The sequence below is a fragment of the Aulonocara sp. 'chitande type north' Nkhata Bay genome, linkage group LG13, assembly GCF_057382095.1.
Source record: "Aulonocara sp. 'chitande type north' Nkhata Bay isolate Kocher_YH1m ecotype deep benthic linkage group LG13, A_spYH_male_GT1.1, whole genome shotgun sequence".
NCBI classification, from domain to species: Eukaryota; Metazoa; Chordata; class Actinopteri; order Cichliformes; family Cichlidae; genus Aulonocara; species Aulonocara sp. 'chitande type north' Nkhata Bay.
Window position 1 is genome coordinate 10386029 of NC_141356.1, and position 15720 is coordinate 10401748.

Below are 15720 nucleotides of genomic sequence, written 5' to 3' on the forward strand. Positions count from 1 at the left end.
GCCTTCTCTTTAACCCTGTTCGGTTTCATAGTTAAACGAGGCCAAACAGTTGGTTTGCTTCCTTCTGGGTCCCGAGCATCAGTGACTCATCCTGTTAGTCAAAGGACTGTACAGAAGAGTTGACCCAACCAACACTCTGTCCTGCCCTGCGTCATCTCCAGTGTTTCCCCCTCTGGCGAACTGACATGGCAGACACCACAGCCGGGCGCATTGAGCTGCAGTGGAGCAGCTCTGTTCATCTGCTGCTGAATATCAGCTTCCTGTCAGTGGCATTGGGTCAATAATCAGATCTGCGTGATGTATGCAGCTGTCGGTGCAATGTGGAGACTCCTCTCTTGCGTGTCATTCACTCTTGCCAATACCACTTTTTGTTAATTACCTCAAGCCTATTATACTATTCAGCTCTGAGTGCCTGGATGGTCTGCATCCATTTTCAGTAAACAAACAGGTTTGTTAGAGAGGTGTTATTCGCTTGTTCTAAGGAGACTAAAATATCAAGCATAAAATTTATCATGCATTCTGTTTGTCATAAGAGAGAGCAGTTGCCCTGTAATAATTAATGACAGTTTAAAGAAAAGGCAAAGAGAAAGAAAAGCAGTAAAGTAGCGTAGAGGCTCAATAATAGCACGCTCTTACAACAGCTGAAAGGAATTAAACTGACACTGTACAGACTGAGGCCGGTTGCAGAAAATTACAAAGTATGCATGCCTAGAAAAATGCCGTTAATGGATTTAGATTCCTAGCATACAATCAAGAGCAAAAGTCAATTATTATACCGTTTAAAACGCCATCTCTGCTTTTGTTATTTGGTCTCCCATCGTCTGTTCATGAGCCAATGAGGACCTCTACTCCTAGTAATTGTTACGGCCTCGTTAGGATAAGGAGTGCTACAACCACAATGACTAAGTGTCTGACCACTGCTGACATTTCATGCCCAGTTATTTTGCCAGGATAGAACATGATCCAACTCCAGCCTCAACACATCAGCACACAGTTAAACCATGATTGCCATCTTAACTGGAGTGGCTGATTGAACAGACACTTAAGCCTGGAGCATCTGCCAAAACTACTTAGACCTCCAGTGGTGTTTTTCAGATTTGTTTGCTTTCCAGCTGGAGTGGCTCTCACTTTTGTTTGAAACACAAAGGGATCTCTAGACAAGTATAAACTGTCTGTCTGTATATTGTTCACTTGGAGGCAAATCTGTATGAAATACAATTTCTGTTGTGTAAAGAAGGTCCTACTGAGGCTCTCTTTTTTTTGGCTGCTTTATTAACAAAAGTAGCTATCTTTTATTAGTTCAGGTGTGGTGACGAGGACTGCGAGGTGAGAAAAGGTCAGTCTCGGACATCACGGGCTGATCCGTGTCTTCCTCCTTGATGGGCAGAGCCGCAAAACCCGAGCCTGACCTCAGTGTGGCTTCCTCTCCTAAACTGACTGCAGACACATCTGTCAGCAGCTGTTGATAGACCTTCTCTTAGATGTACAAAGAGTCCCACTGGAGGGTGATGGTGTTGGGTTTCAGTTACCTCAGAACCAGGGGAAAAATCTGTTGCCTTGTTCATCTTTTTGTTCAAGAGGATATGTGCTGTGGTTTCCCAAGGACGTGCTTCAGTCTGTCTGGCTAGTTTCACTCTGTTTAGACAACACACTTTGTTTTGCCTCTTAATTTTTGGGAATGCTAGCTAAAGTGCCTTTTGGGGTCTGATAGCAACTAACAGGTGATAAAGTGCACTTGGTCTTGTTCTTTTATTTGACTGTCCTGAGAACAGTTTTTGTCGCTCACGACAGGCGTTCGACCAGGTAATTGATTTACTTTTGTGCTCATGCTGTGGTCAATGGATTGGGTTTGCAGTTGGCAAGCTTAGGTGTCCTATTTTTCTGACTGTCTTCCAGAACACATGGACCCAGTCTGATTGGTGCTATGTAAGCTCAGTGCTATAGATATCATTATTATGTTGTTGTTTTAACTCCCTCAACTTTCCATTTATTTGTCACTTAAGCTTAGCATTCACAGAAAAGCTTATGTGTACAATAGTCCTCGAAACTGCTCAGGGGCTCGCAGGGGAAAAGGAAGACTGATTTTTATTTATTTGGGTTTTTTCCCTGTGCTCTGACCCGAATTCAGTATCGATAGACTTTGTGTTCTTAAATGATGCCAAATTAAGGGGAACACGTAAAAAGGTGCTGCCAAAACCCCCACTTTGTTTTTCATTTACCGCTTGCTTTATTTGCATATTCATCCTCTACAGGCAATCTGCAGCGATCTTTGCTGTGGGTTTTTTTATCTGCACTTTGTCATTCTGACAGGCAGCCTTTCACAGTATCACAACGGCTTACCTACGATTTGTGGATGAGAGGCGCTATTGGTTCGGTTAGAGTATGTCATTTGTGACAGACATAAAAAAGAGACTTTGTGGGTTAAAATATAATATCATTGAATGGGTTAGAGCAGACATATGTTAGGCTTCATTAGTGCTGGTTTGTATACATGTAATTGTAAAGATTATTAGCATTGCCCAAAACGGTTATGAAGAGGAAGCTTTGACTGATGGAGCTTGTGGGATCTGTATGCATATGCAGATTCCAGTGAGATGAAACGTCGCTTTGCAACAGGCATGTTTTGCTACCGTACAGTAAGATGCTGGTCTTTTCTGATGCAGATCCCACATGTCAAAGGTTAGCCTAACCCCTTAATCTCTTGGTACTGGGATGAAGGTCAGAGGGGTGGAAAAAAGAGCCAACAGCAGCTAGACTAAAGAGACTGACATCCTGCTGCTCATGCAAAGCCAGTGGCCTCGGTCAGTAGTCATCTGGGCCTTGTGTTTGTGAAAGAATGACAAGGCATGCAAATAGCCCCATCGGCTGTTTTTCCTCTCGTCTTTTGTTTTCTTTGGCTGTTTTTGTGGTTGCTGTTGTGTTTTCTGCAGACACAGAGGAACTCGGGGATGAACGAGTTCCACGAAGAAGGTAAAAGGGGGGAGGGCTAGGAGGTGACTTGTCAACCATAGGACCTCCCATAGGTTAATGACCCCAAACACAATGCTCTGTGATCAGATTAGATAGAGCACTCTCCCCCCACCGCACTAATCAGCACAATAAAGGAGATAAAAGGTAGAATTACCATACAGTGTTTTCGCAGCTCAGCGTACATCTCCAGTGCAGCTAATTGAAACCTTTTTCTTTTGCTTTGTAACTGTTTTCCTTTTTCTGCCATAAACGTGTCATTACCCCTACTCGGCATCTTTGTTTGTGGAGGCACAGACAGGGCCTCAAAGACAAACATGCAGTTTCCCAATGCTTTAACAGAGCAATGCACTTTTTTCAGTATATGGGTGAATTTAGTACCTTGGACTTTGGATGGCTTATGAAAGGGTCACTCGGGGTTTAAAGCTATAAGAAGAAGAAGAGGAACTGTGAGTTAATGTTATCTAGAGAAACAAACTGAGTCTTTTCTGTTCTAGATAAGATAAGATAGATTATACAGCACCTCACAGTCTGTAATGGCCCTGTTGATTGGATCACAAACAGGAAGTGTGGCTCTATGGGAACAGCATTTTGGGTAAAGTGTGAGTGGGGGGTGGGAGGGGTGTAAGAATACAGAGGGGAACTCTTGTCACACAGAGCTGCCACCATTGAGATCAAACTCTTCACTTATCTATGCCAAACACTGGCTTAGTTTGCTTAGTGTGTGATCTGGATCACTCTGTTTACTCTCTGGAGTCATATCAAAAATTACCTTTTTTTAAAAAAATAAATAATTTCTATTTGGGTTTTTCCACTGCTGAGCACAATAGTACTCTCAGATGGGATATGATACTTTTAAGTCATCTACTCAAAACACATTTACATTATCTACTTCACTGATTCTGCATGATTGTCTACAATGAAATAATTCAGCACTGATGAGGTTTTCTGTCAAAGCTGGGTAGATTTATGTTGACATTTTCTACAAAGGGTTTTCACTTTACTTCACTCCACTTTACTGGGGCTGCTTGACTGACATTAAACGCCACTTGAAGGTGTTTTTGGGTAACACCTCCAACCACTCCAACAAAAAGGTCGCGTCTATGCCTCAGCGTCTGACACCAGTGCTACAGCTCTCGTCTCGAGTGGCTTGCATATCAGGTATCTTATTCCTCTACAGCCAGGAGCCACATCAAAGGAAGCTCCATAGAAAGCAGTGATGAGGGGAAGAAAAGGAATGGTTGAGAAGAGGGGACATTTCTGACTTTCCTGAAAGAAATAGACGTCGAGTAGCCACCTACCTATTAGCGCAAGAGTGTAAGGTGCTTGTGGTGGAGTTGTGAATGACACGTTATATTTAAACCGGGAGTAACTGGAGTAGACCCTTTTTATGCTTTTCTGTTGCTGGGGTGTTCCTGAGGTTAACCTTCACCAAAAAGAAGTGTATATTAGCTGTGTATTGTATTAGTGGTGACGGGGATGAAGTGTTGGTGGATTTCTCTGTGGGGGGAATGAGAACCTTGATCTTGCATGGTAATATGCTTCTCGTGTACATGTGCATTAAGTTAAAGTTCAGGGTGAACTTACAGCGAGGTATGCATTTTCTTTCAATATTAAATACAGTCGGTAAGTTAATCTAGTTAATTAAAAATCAGAAAGTTTTAAAGAGAAAAGTATACCAGGAGGGTTTGCCTCCCATTTAATTGGAAAGTGTTGCACAGCACAACATAAAGTACTGACTCACTGATGTAGAAACTATGAATGTATAGATTTCTGTGCTTCTGGGTGTCATTTAGTAAAAACTTGACTGTTTGTGTTCTTTAGACTTAGAAGTGTGCACTAACAGAGACAAAAGTAAACAAAGATTTGCTGTATATGCTGCGGTAAAGGCATTGTGCACAGAAACTGTGCTTTTCCTCTTGTAATATAACCCTCTGCGTTCCAGTCTCACAAACGAACAGTAAAGACAAAGCTGTGACATTTCTCAGGCAGGTAAGAACTCCTTACAGCTGACCCATCAAAGACAACCAGTAAAAGTCAGAGGAAGTCAACCAAGCAAATCGTGGATAGAAGAGATGGGTAGGTGTGTTGGGTAAATAGAAGCGGTGTCATTATACCCAACATCAATCACACAGGCAATAACAGAGACGTGAATTTATACACAGCCATAGGAATAAACACTGGGGGCAGGAGCTGCCAGACTTTGGCAGGCGCTGATGCTGTCTCAGTGTTGGTGTGAGAATGGCTGCGATTTGAAATGGAAATGGTCCCTTTCTCTAGTGGGTGTTATTGGCGAACAGTCTTTCTCTTGATTGAATCGTAGCTGACTGCATTACGTTTCTGCATAACATTGCAAGAGGCTCTCAAAAACACACTCTTTTCTTTGTAAAGGTCACTGTTGAATATTGAAAATGCTAGCGTTTCCTATTTAGGCATCCATCGCTCTCTGGGTGTAATTTGTAGTTTATGATCCTTTTTGCTATGATCATCTAAACTTATGTTTTTTTTTCATCTCTAGTCTTCCATATTATTTCGTATACTGTAATAATATTTTAAAAAATGCAACCAACAAAGGTATTTGTTATATTCTCTCTGTTGCAGCTTCTGATGTGCAACACAGATTCTGCATTTTTTCTCTCCTCCAGCGCTTCAGCTATGCTCTCATAATGTAGCCCAGTTGAATTATTTTGCATTGAATCTTCTTTACTTTTTATGTTTTTAACTACAACTTTCCTTTCTGCTTCACCAGTGACCCATTTTTTCCCGCCTTTGATCATTAAAATTTCATTACCATGATAAGCGGCATTCCTCTAACTCTTGCTTGTCACCTGAGTATCTGCCTTGGGAAGCCTTGAATATAAGCGGATACAAATCCAACATGAATTGTTTTACGCGCTGTTTCAGTGTCGCACTAATAACTGTAATTCTTTTGCACAGTTCGTAAAAGTTAAGCCAAATTTCTGCCAAAATCCATTAAAGTTCAGTGTGCATCACAGCAGCAGCCGCCCCCGGCTCTCCCAGGAAAGGGCAATCCCAGAGGAGGTTCCATTTAACCCCTTAGGATTAGTGCTCATGCCTACTTTAGCAATGGTAAAAGGGAAAACGTCTCAGCACATTGAGTCAATAGGGACTCAGGCTTGCTCCGCTAGCTTCCCACACAAAAATGGACCAAGGGGAAAAAAAGTGAAGCTTTAGCTCTGACTTGAATAGGGCTAGATGTTTGCCCAGCCTGCTTTACCGTTTGCCCTTCCCGGCCTTCACAGTACATTACCAGACCAAAAATACGAGGCTGTAATCTCAACAATATATTTAAAGCAAGTATGTGGAGCTTGCCTTGAATATTTTGTCTGCATCAGTTAGTCCACTTAAAGTGGAAGGGAGATTATCACTTTTTTTTTTCACACCAGCAAAGCACGGATTGTAGAAAGGGATATGTTTTATTTGATTTAGCCTCAACATCCTGCCACCCTTGTCGTATTTCTTCATGGGTTTCTTTTCATCTCTGTCACTCTCTAAATCACGATTCACACTCTTTTTACATGTCTATATTTTATCAGACAGCATAGTTGTTCCTCTGTTAAGTATCTCTGTCTTGTCTTGCTTGGAGAGGCTGTGGGAGAGGAGAGGCATAGAGACAGTCCGGACGTGGCCCCTCTCACAAGGGTCCCTGGTAAAGTCTGTGTGTTGACTTTAGCTGTCCACTGACATTCCCTCGTGTTTGTCAGGCTTTCATCAGGGCGCTGTTCAAACAAACGCTGGCAACTGAAAACACATTCTCTCAGTAACTCGCAGAGAAGCGCACACACACACACACACACACACACACACACACACACACACACACACACACACACACACACACACACACACACACGTATGGACAGACTTCAATTTGACTTCATAGCAACAGGTGACACCCCATATAGAGCCATAACTCTAGCAGCCATATTTAGTGTTTTTAGAACAGTTATCATAAAAAATATACCAGACATTTATATTTGAGTGTATTTACAGCTGTGCATAATGTGGAGATATCCGGCAATGACTAAAAAAATGTAGTTTGATGTTTCTTCTAATTTATTTGATTCTGTAGAGTAAAATGCAAGAAAACAAGTAAAGTCTTTATTTCCTTTCAAAAAGGAAACAAAAAGACACCTGTGCTTTTACATTTGGTCTCACTCTGCCTTGGACATTTTTTTCTGTCGGAGCTGACGGGTTGGAGCCGGCCAGCGGGAATGCATCTGCCAGTCAAGCAGGAGGAGCGTCTCCTCCCGGTTTAGATTGCCTGTCTGTGTGGACAGCTTTCCAGCCTGACAAATTTCGCGCCTGCATCAGGCGCGACTGAGGTGCTGTATGAGGAACAGAGGAATGTAGGGTGTTGGGTCGTTAGCAGTGGGGGTGTTGGGTTGGGAGTGACATCACAACTGCAGAAAGGGACAGTGGTAACATCCCAGTGCGGCTGCAACAGGGATAAGCGAGAGTTTTGGAAACCAGGTGCACCCCACACCTGCATGTGTTCCTTCCACCTTGCTTAATTAGAGTTCGGTGTCCTCCTAATGAATATTCTCGCTCTTGTCTGTTCTCCAGTTGCGTGTATGTAGTTGTGTGTGGGAGCCAATGGGATCAATTGGGAATTATCTTGCCCTCCCAGGAGGATGCCTCCTTTTTCTCCTGTCTGTTTATCCACAAGAGCATACTCATGTCAGTGTTAGCTGTAAAGACTCATTTCTGATCGGCCTGATCGATTGTTATGATTTCTTGTGTGTGAGTATTAGCGCATTTTTTCTTTTACGTTTATCTAAGAACACTGGTGCTGCCTGAAAGAAATATTGAGAATATTAGTAATTAGAGTCTGGACTAAGTGAGTTACAGTTGCATCAGGTGGCTTTTACTCTTGTTTGGCAAGCAGGAGGTTCTTATTCTCATGCAGTGTGGAGAGACCCAGTTCTTTTCTGTCACCAGATCTTTGAGTGGGATGGCAGGGAGCAGTCACATCATTCATGTCATCTGAAGCTGAGTGTGTCAGAAGTAATAGAGGAGTACTCAGTCCCCGTCTTACTGTAGCGTAACAGGTTTCTGTATGTTACACAGTCATCTGCTGGGTTATAATTGGGGCTAAGGCTGCTGAACCCCTGCCTGGTTCTTCTGAAGGCAGTGACACAGAATCCTCCATAGAGACTTGCTGTGTGATTTTTCTCAAAGTCTGACAGGCGTCTGAAGCTTCTCACGTATCCAGCCGTCAGTTTACCTGAGCCATTCTTCATGTCTGTTTTTGTCAGTGGGAGACTTGTGTATGACTGTGGGGATACAAGTGTCAAGCATCGGTTTACACCACATAAGGTCTGCTCGGTGCGCCGCTCACGATGGCAGTAAACTGCAACAAAAGGAAAGTTTTCTCACTGTTACTCCTCAGCGCAAATTCAGTCACAGCAACAGAAGGTTTTCTAAGTCAAAGAAGTTCTGTTGTTAGTTTCATGCAACAAGTTTGCCCCTGCACCCTCTGCGTGTGATTGCTGCTGCTTCCACCCACATCACATGGCCAGCTGACCTTGCGCCCCCCGCACCCCCCCATGTTTAACAAACTGTCTTCCTTTGTTTACGAAGCCATGTTTCCATGGCAATAGAGCTGAATCAACCCAAACGGCATGGGTTTGCAGCCTCAGTAGGCCAAGCTAGCCTAGCAAAAGTCCACAACAGTTTCACAATAACCCTGGAACACAGTATTAGTGTTCTTAGGATGAGACACAATGAAGAAACACAGTCTGATCTCTTATATTTTTGATTCCTGTCTGGACACCAGTATGATGATCAAAGTGAGTCATGTTTCTACAATTTAATCTAGTAAGCAACAGCTTAGAAATACATCTCCCTCTTTATTAGCGTGTGTTTCTTTGATTATTTAAATGGTCACACACTGATGCTAGAGCGCCACTGGCTCATCTATTTACAGAAGGCTATTTTTGTCATACTGGAAGACAAAGTGGTCCTAGTTTTTCCTGAGCTCCTACTACCTAATGAGCTGAGACCTGAGACCTGTCACGAGAGCTCTGTCGCTTTCAAGTATTCAATAGCTTGAAGCGGACAGTGGCCATGCACTCGTTACTGTGCATGCCTGCTAGGGAAGTCTGCAGAAGCAGATGTGTTAACGCACACAGAGTCAAAAAGCAAAATGTGCAGTCACCGCTGCCCTGATCCCTACACAGGCACAGAAAATACTCTATGAGCTTAAATCCCTTTTAAATCTGCAGGTGGTTGTAGTGTACAAAGCTACATTAGGTTTCATGCATAAACCTTTCCACTTTAACACTGCTCATGTATGAATTACAGCATGTACAAAGAGACATAACAGAGAAAAATCTTAAAGAGGGGAAAAGTACTGCCATACTATAAAAGTTGGCAGTTTGTTTTCTTTTTCCCTCTCTTTAACCAACTCACTAACGACAGATAGGATTTTATGTAAGGCTCTACATGTGGTGGCCATGAATATAAATTAGGTAATTAATGAATAAAGCCAAGGGCACATTTTTATATTATATAAATATTAAGAAAATGATATGATATGTATCGTGTTACTAAAAGGAAGCTGGCTCAGCTTATTTATCTTCAGAAAAATAAATAAAAGTAGACCCAGATACGTGAAATCACTGAACAATTGAACACTGGTCTACTGCTTTTTGCGTATATGTCCACACATGTTGCATGTTGTGTCTAAGATATACAATTCACCTGAATTTCTCTTAAACCGTACACCTTTGATTGCACTGCTTGTCATGGAAATTGCAGAAGAGAGTTTTTCTTATTAGCCCGTCAGTGTTGTTGCGCTCCCGCAGGTGTGCGTTTCGCTTTGCTGTGTCCACGGTGAGATTGGCTGTGTGGCTGCAATTACTTATTTAGCTTAAGTGTGGGGAAAACAAACAAAGCAGGAAAAGCTGGAATGATCAGACAGTGGCTTTTTCCCAGCCTCGTCTAATTCTAATCTGCACAGGTAATTCTTCTCAAACCCACCGAGTCCATACGAGCGATTGGATTTCAATGCATCTCTGATGAGATGTGGGGTTGGGGGAGGGGGTGGGGCTCTACCTTTGCACTCAGCTGGATTGGCGAGCAGATGCTCGGTCAAAGTGACAGGTGATAAGTGCTTTGGCAAGGTGTAAGTGAAATCTTTATGCATGTCTTGCTTGTATGTAGCTGTGCTGTCACTGTCCATCCTTCGTATGGTCGCTCTTATTTGCTGTGCCTCTCAGAGCATTTTCTTAGCTATAGAGCCACAGCTCTAACAGTCTGCTAAGCACCTGTGACCTTTTAGATGGAGTGTTCTGTTTATTTCAGTGACTAGCGCACAACCGTCTGCTTCGCAAGGTGGTGTGCAAAAAAGAAATGAGAAACTCCAACAAGTTCTGGTGTTTTATTAGCCTAGACCTTACTGGCCTCGTATGGTAATTTGTTGTTGAAATGGATTTTAATTTGTGCTTGCAGAGATAATTTCACTCAAAGCCTGCTGGATGCAGTTGTTGTAAGATGAAATGTGAAAAGTAAAGCACACTTGGACTCATAGATAAGTGGTGTCAAAGATAAATACTAGCAAAAATTTCACAATGAGGTCTCACCAACTGGAATGGCTGTCAGCATGCTGAGATTCCAACCCATGAGTGCTTTACTACATTACTGCAAGAGTGCTCAGAATTAATGGGTCGGATCGCACCCGGCTTTGAAATTAGCCTTCACTTTGAGTCAGACACTTGCAGTGGTTTGTGAGTGAGTGACAGATATGGTGAAAGCAATACCAGCAATTAATACCATTCATCTAATAATGTAGTAATCCAAAAGCTTTGTGTTTTAACTTTTTAATGCACTTAATAAGTCACTTACCAACAGGCTTAAGTTATGGGCGCAACTGCCTCTGTTTATTAGAAGAGGTAAGTATTATTGAACTAATAGATTAACAGTTATGAACTATAGAAATGTCTGTTTTTTACAAGGTGTCCACTGTAAAATAAGATAAATAAAACCGGAAAATTTCTGTGAATTCATAAGAATTTTCTGCTTTAAGGTTACAGCACAGTTGGGGCAATGAGCTACCAGAACTTTTTCTGTAATTTTACATATTTATTTCTTGGAATTTAAACCCAAATAGTCATGCTGAGAGATTTCTTTCATTTATCACAGCAGCATTTCTTTATCATGTGGAAAAACAGAGATGTACTGTCACGGTCCTGGGTCGGTGACCCAGTGTTTTGAGTTTCTTGTGTCTGAGTTTTTGTATTATGATCTTAGTTCTCTTTGTTGCCCCAGTTTATTCTTTAGTCTAGTGTCTTAGTTTGGCTTTCTTGTATTCTCTTTAGTTTTCTGAGTATTTAGTTAGCCGCCCTCTGTGTCTCCCTGTTATTGTTCTGTGTTTCTTAGTCGCTCTGTCTCCCCTAGTCAAGTCTGCGTCTATGTTACATTTCCTGTTTTACTTTGAAGGTCTGTGTCCTACGTGAATGTATTGAGTTTCGCTTCCCTTGGGTCTCGTTATGTCCGATTTCTCCCAGCTGTGCTCTCCTTCTGTGCCTCGTTCCCCTCGTTATTTCACAGTGTATTTAAGCCCTGTGTTTCTCTGTGTCAGTGTCGTGATTTCACTCATGCTGTGTGTGATGCTCCCTGTGTTTCCTGGTGAGCTTTATATTTAGTTTTTCCCGGTGTAGTTTTCTATAACTTGTGATCTGTTTTTCCAGCAATAAAGCTGTGCTTTTTGAGTTTATCCCCCGTGTCCCCGTGAGTTTGCGTTTGGGTCCAATTCCTGCCTGCCACACAGCCGAATCATGACATGTACTGTTGAAATTGCACTTCTTTTTCTTACTTTGAGATCTCAAGGATTGAATGTGCAGTTAAACTACGTAAGAATGACAGAAAGGGGATTTTCGCTGATTTGACCCACTTAAGATCAAAGTGACTGTATGTGGCCCGTGATGTAAACTGAGTTTGACATCCCTGCTTCTACAGTGTGTTTCTGTTTGAGCGTTATGTGTGCAATAGGCTCTTATGGGACAGTGCGTGACAGTGAGCGCTTTCTCTGGAAAGTAAAACAAACAACCAAAAAGTTTCCTCATCATCTTTGACAGTTACTTAGTATCTGGATTTTCTCTGGTTGTGGGAATAGTGAAGGATTTTTAAATAACAACACTTTCAGAGGGTCCATTTTAGGTCAGCTTTGCTGCTATCACTCTGGGTTTGTCCCCTTTTTGAGGCATCTCCAGGCCCGATCATCCTTTCTCCCATAGCGCGCTATGAAACACAATCGTTTTGGAGAATGCCCTAAATAGAAATAACAATGTACATGACTGCATTGTCTCTCACCCCGTCGTTTTTTTATTTGTCTAACTCTGAATTGCATTTTTGTCAGTCTGAATCCAGAAGACGTTCTTGTCCCTCTCTGAGCCAGTGAGCATTACTCATCGCCACATCCTGCAGAACACACAGAGACCCTGCTCTTAGCGACAGTGCAGGCGAGATCTTAAAGTTTAGAAGTGTGGTTACACTTCACTGGAGTCAATGCTGACAGTGCTCGTTGCCACATGTGCAATGAGTCTTTTTGCACATATGGCAGAAATCGCGTGTGCACCGCAGCTCTCTCCATCACTGTTGTGGATGTGACTGAATGAATGAGGAACGATGACACAAAGCCGTCACTTCAGCCAGCAGTGCTATGCATCCCATTGAAAAGAGAGGATTTGTCATGGCACCAGCAGGCTATGCAGTACATGCGGAGCAGCTTAAGGTGATTTGGCCCATATTTTTCCCATTGTTTATAGTAATGTGAATCCCCATTTAATTAGTCCAGGGAAGAATCTCTGGGAGCGCTCTCGACATATTGCACCCCCTCCCGTTGTCTCGAGGTCAGAGGGTAACTCTGAGATTTACTTAAAGTTCTGCGGCAGAGCATTTCATTTAGAGCAGCAGTCAAAGCTTCACAAAGTGTTCTCAGACACCTTCATTCACCGTGTGCATTTATCATCTGTCTAAATCAAGAGCAGGTTCTGCTTTTAGCCGAGAACAGCGCGCCAATCACATCATGCCAAAATCACTACAATATGGGCAACTCGAGATGCAATCTTTACATATGAAATTGAAGGCAATCAGTAAATTGCTGCCTTAAGTGCAATAGCAATGCATCGGTAATGGGTGGCGAACATAACCAAAGAGCTTCAGATCAGGGAGGCTAAGCCTATTGTCTCTAAGAACAAAGCAGTGTTGGAGCAGGCATGGGTGACTATTCTAACTCCTTTTGCTTCGGGCCACAAAGTTGAATTTTCCCTGATGCAAAGGTCTAATCCCCCTTTTCTCAGTCTAGCTCTCGCTCAGTCAGCCATTAGGTCTTCTCTCACGCTTGCATCATTAGTTGAGGGTCAGTTGTATCCTGTCTTTAGCCCCCCTGTGAAGTCCCTGTTGCTCTTTTTAAGAATTGTCACAATTTCCAAAAGCATTAACTCTTTGGCTGTTGAACTGTAAAACTCTAATACCCGCATCTTAAGGAGTTTTTAATCCTCTTGAGCAAAGACCCTTAAAACATAGTGATAAAACAGCTCATGCATGAATCTACACAACTGCCAAATCTATTACTGTAGCAGCACTGTCGTTGAGAAATAATTTCAACTTTTATATTTGCAGCAAATACATTTCTTCTTATTTACTGACTCTTTTCTTCACGTTATGTTACAAAAAGGTCAAAACTATTAAGAAGCAACATAACAGTTAAATAGCCATAAAAACACAAGAAGGAACTGTCATTTTCTGTTGTGGCAAAACAAAAGGTTTTTTTACAAGTCTTCATTCACACAGTTATTTGTGGGTTTTTTGCGGTTTATTTGCTTTTATTACAACAAAATTAGAACTGATGAAAAATTTCTGATTTTGTGTTTTGCACAGAATAAACATAATGTCTTGCTCTTGGCCGTTTCTGTGGTTATAATGTTCTTTGCAGCAGAAATACAGGAGCTCTCAAAGGACATTCATGCTAAATAGAAATTGGATTTAACAGCAACACATAGACCTTCTTTCAGGACGATTAGAGCTGCAGCCAGGCATGGTGTCCTTCTACATTTGCCTGTTTAGTGCTGGATTAAGCCAGTCGGAACCTGCGCGTTCACGTTCCCTTCCTCTAACTAAGTGTTTTTGAAATATCTCCTCTTCCTCTCGGGAGTTTGCAAAGCAATACTCCTAAAAGTTCAGGTGAGGGGATTCATCACATTTCCTAAACAAAAGTAGCCACTCATCTGCTAATGGCTGCCATTATCTCTCTGGCTCTTCGAGATTTGTTTTTCTTTTATTTTGCATTATTTACTGAGTGTTTTTCTTTTAAAATCCGTGTCACATTTGCAGCAGTTCAACAGTTTTCGAGATTTCACTCCCTCCTGTAGTTCTCATGAGGGCGAAGACTCACCATGCACTCGTAAAATTTCCAAATCTGATAAGAACTTAAACAGCAAGTGTGATGCTTTCTGCAGTGAGCTGAGCTGTAAATAGCCTGCCTCGTATTGGAGGTGGAACAAATGTCCTATTGTACTAATTTGCAATCTGGCCTAAAGCATTATTTATGTAATGCAATCATTTGGGAAACAAGAACATGGAGCTTGGGGGGGGGGGGGCATGACTGCAGAACTATTAGCCACACAAATAATTATATAGTAAATGTTATGTAGTCATGAGCTGATAATTATGAAATAAAATTGGCATATTTTGCAGTGCGCTTGAGATGTGGTAAGTGGATTCTCAGTAGAGAGGAAATTGGCCATTATAAAGCCTAATTAAGAAAAATGAAGGCTTTCTTTAATCATGAGAGGAATCAAAGTGATATCCGAGGTATTATCATAGTATAAGCAGGCTGAGCTGTTCTTGTTGTCCCTATAATTCCTGCCTGTCTACGCAGCACTGTCCATGTTGTCTTATCTTAAACTCTGTGCTCCCCTTCCAAACCAACCTTGATTAAAAATATATGTATTTTAAAAAAGGAGCCCTATGTAACCAGACAAGGGAAACAAAGAGAGAAAAAATAACTCTAATGTCAACCCACTTTGTCAAAATTCTGTCATGATTGTAGGAGGCAATTAATCTCACAGGAAATAATTGAGCTTGTCCTGCCAAAAATACTCCTGCACAACTTCTTGAAAGATGACACAGAGCAGGGGTAAACACGGACACTAGTGGCTTGTATAGTCATTAATTAGGCACGGCATTGTTATTTCTCAAAAGTAGAGGCCAGCTCTCTATTATTATTTAAATTTAAACCAACTGAGTGACCTGGTGTTTTGATTTTGGTGTTCAGCAGTGACCATCTCATAAATATAAGAACAGTAAGCAAAAGAATCCCTATGTTAAGGGACCCTGTTTCTTTTTGCTTGGACGTAATGATGACATGACTAACTCTTCGTTTCCAAAAGCTAGAGTGCTGTAGGCGGCAGAGGGTCCTAACTTTGCACTAAAACCATCTTTTTAGGAGCTCTCTAACTGTAATTGTGACCTTATGCTGAGACCTTATGCAAGAACTGCTAGCACAAACTGTTTGTTTGTTGGGAAATGAATGCAACTGTTAGCCTATGCCCTGCTGTATACAAGAGAGTCATTATTAGGGGCTGGAAAACGCTTTTGCAGAAATGTGATCTTAATATGTTGCACATATAGCTTTGATTCTTGATTTTCTGCCAGATGTGTTGGGGTCACATTCTAAACATTTAAGCTTTAAACTTGGCTAGTGAGAGTATGTCCTTGGTTCAGTTG

At 41.9% G+C, this 15720-nt stretch overlaps 1 protein-coding gene across 1 annotated transcript in view; it reads left to right on the forward strand.

The window, feature by feature from the left end:
- The window catches only part of macrod2 (mono-ADP ribosylhydrolase 2), a 421359-nt gene that overhangs the window by 82590 nt on the left and 323049 nt on the right, over positions 1-15720 (forward strand). The window lies entirely within an intron of this gene.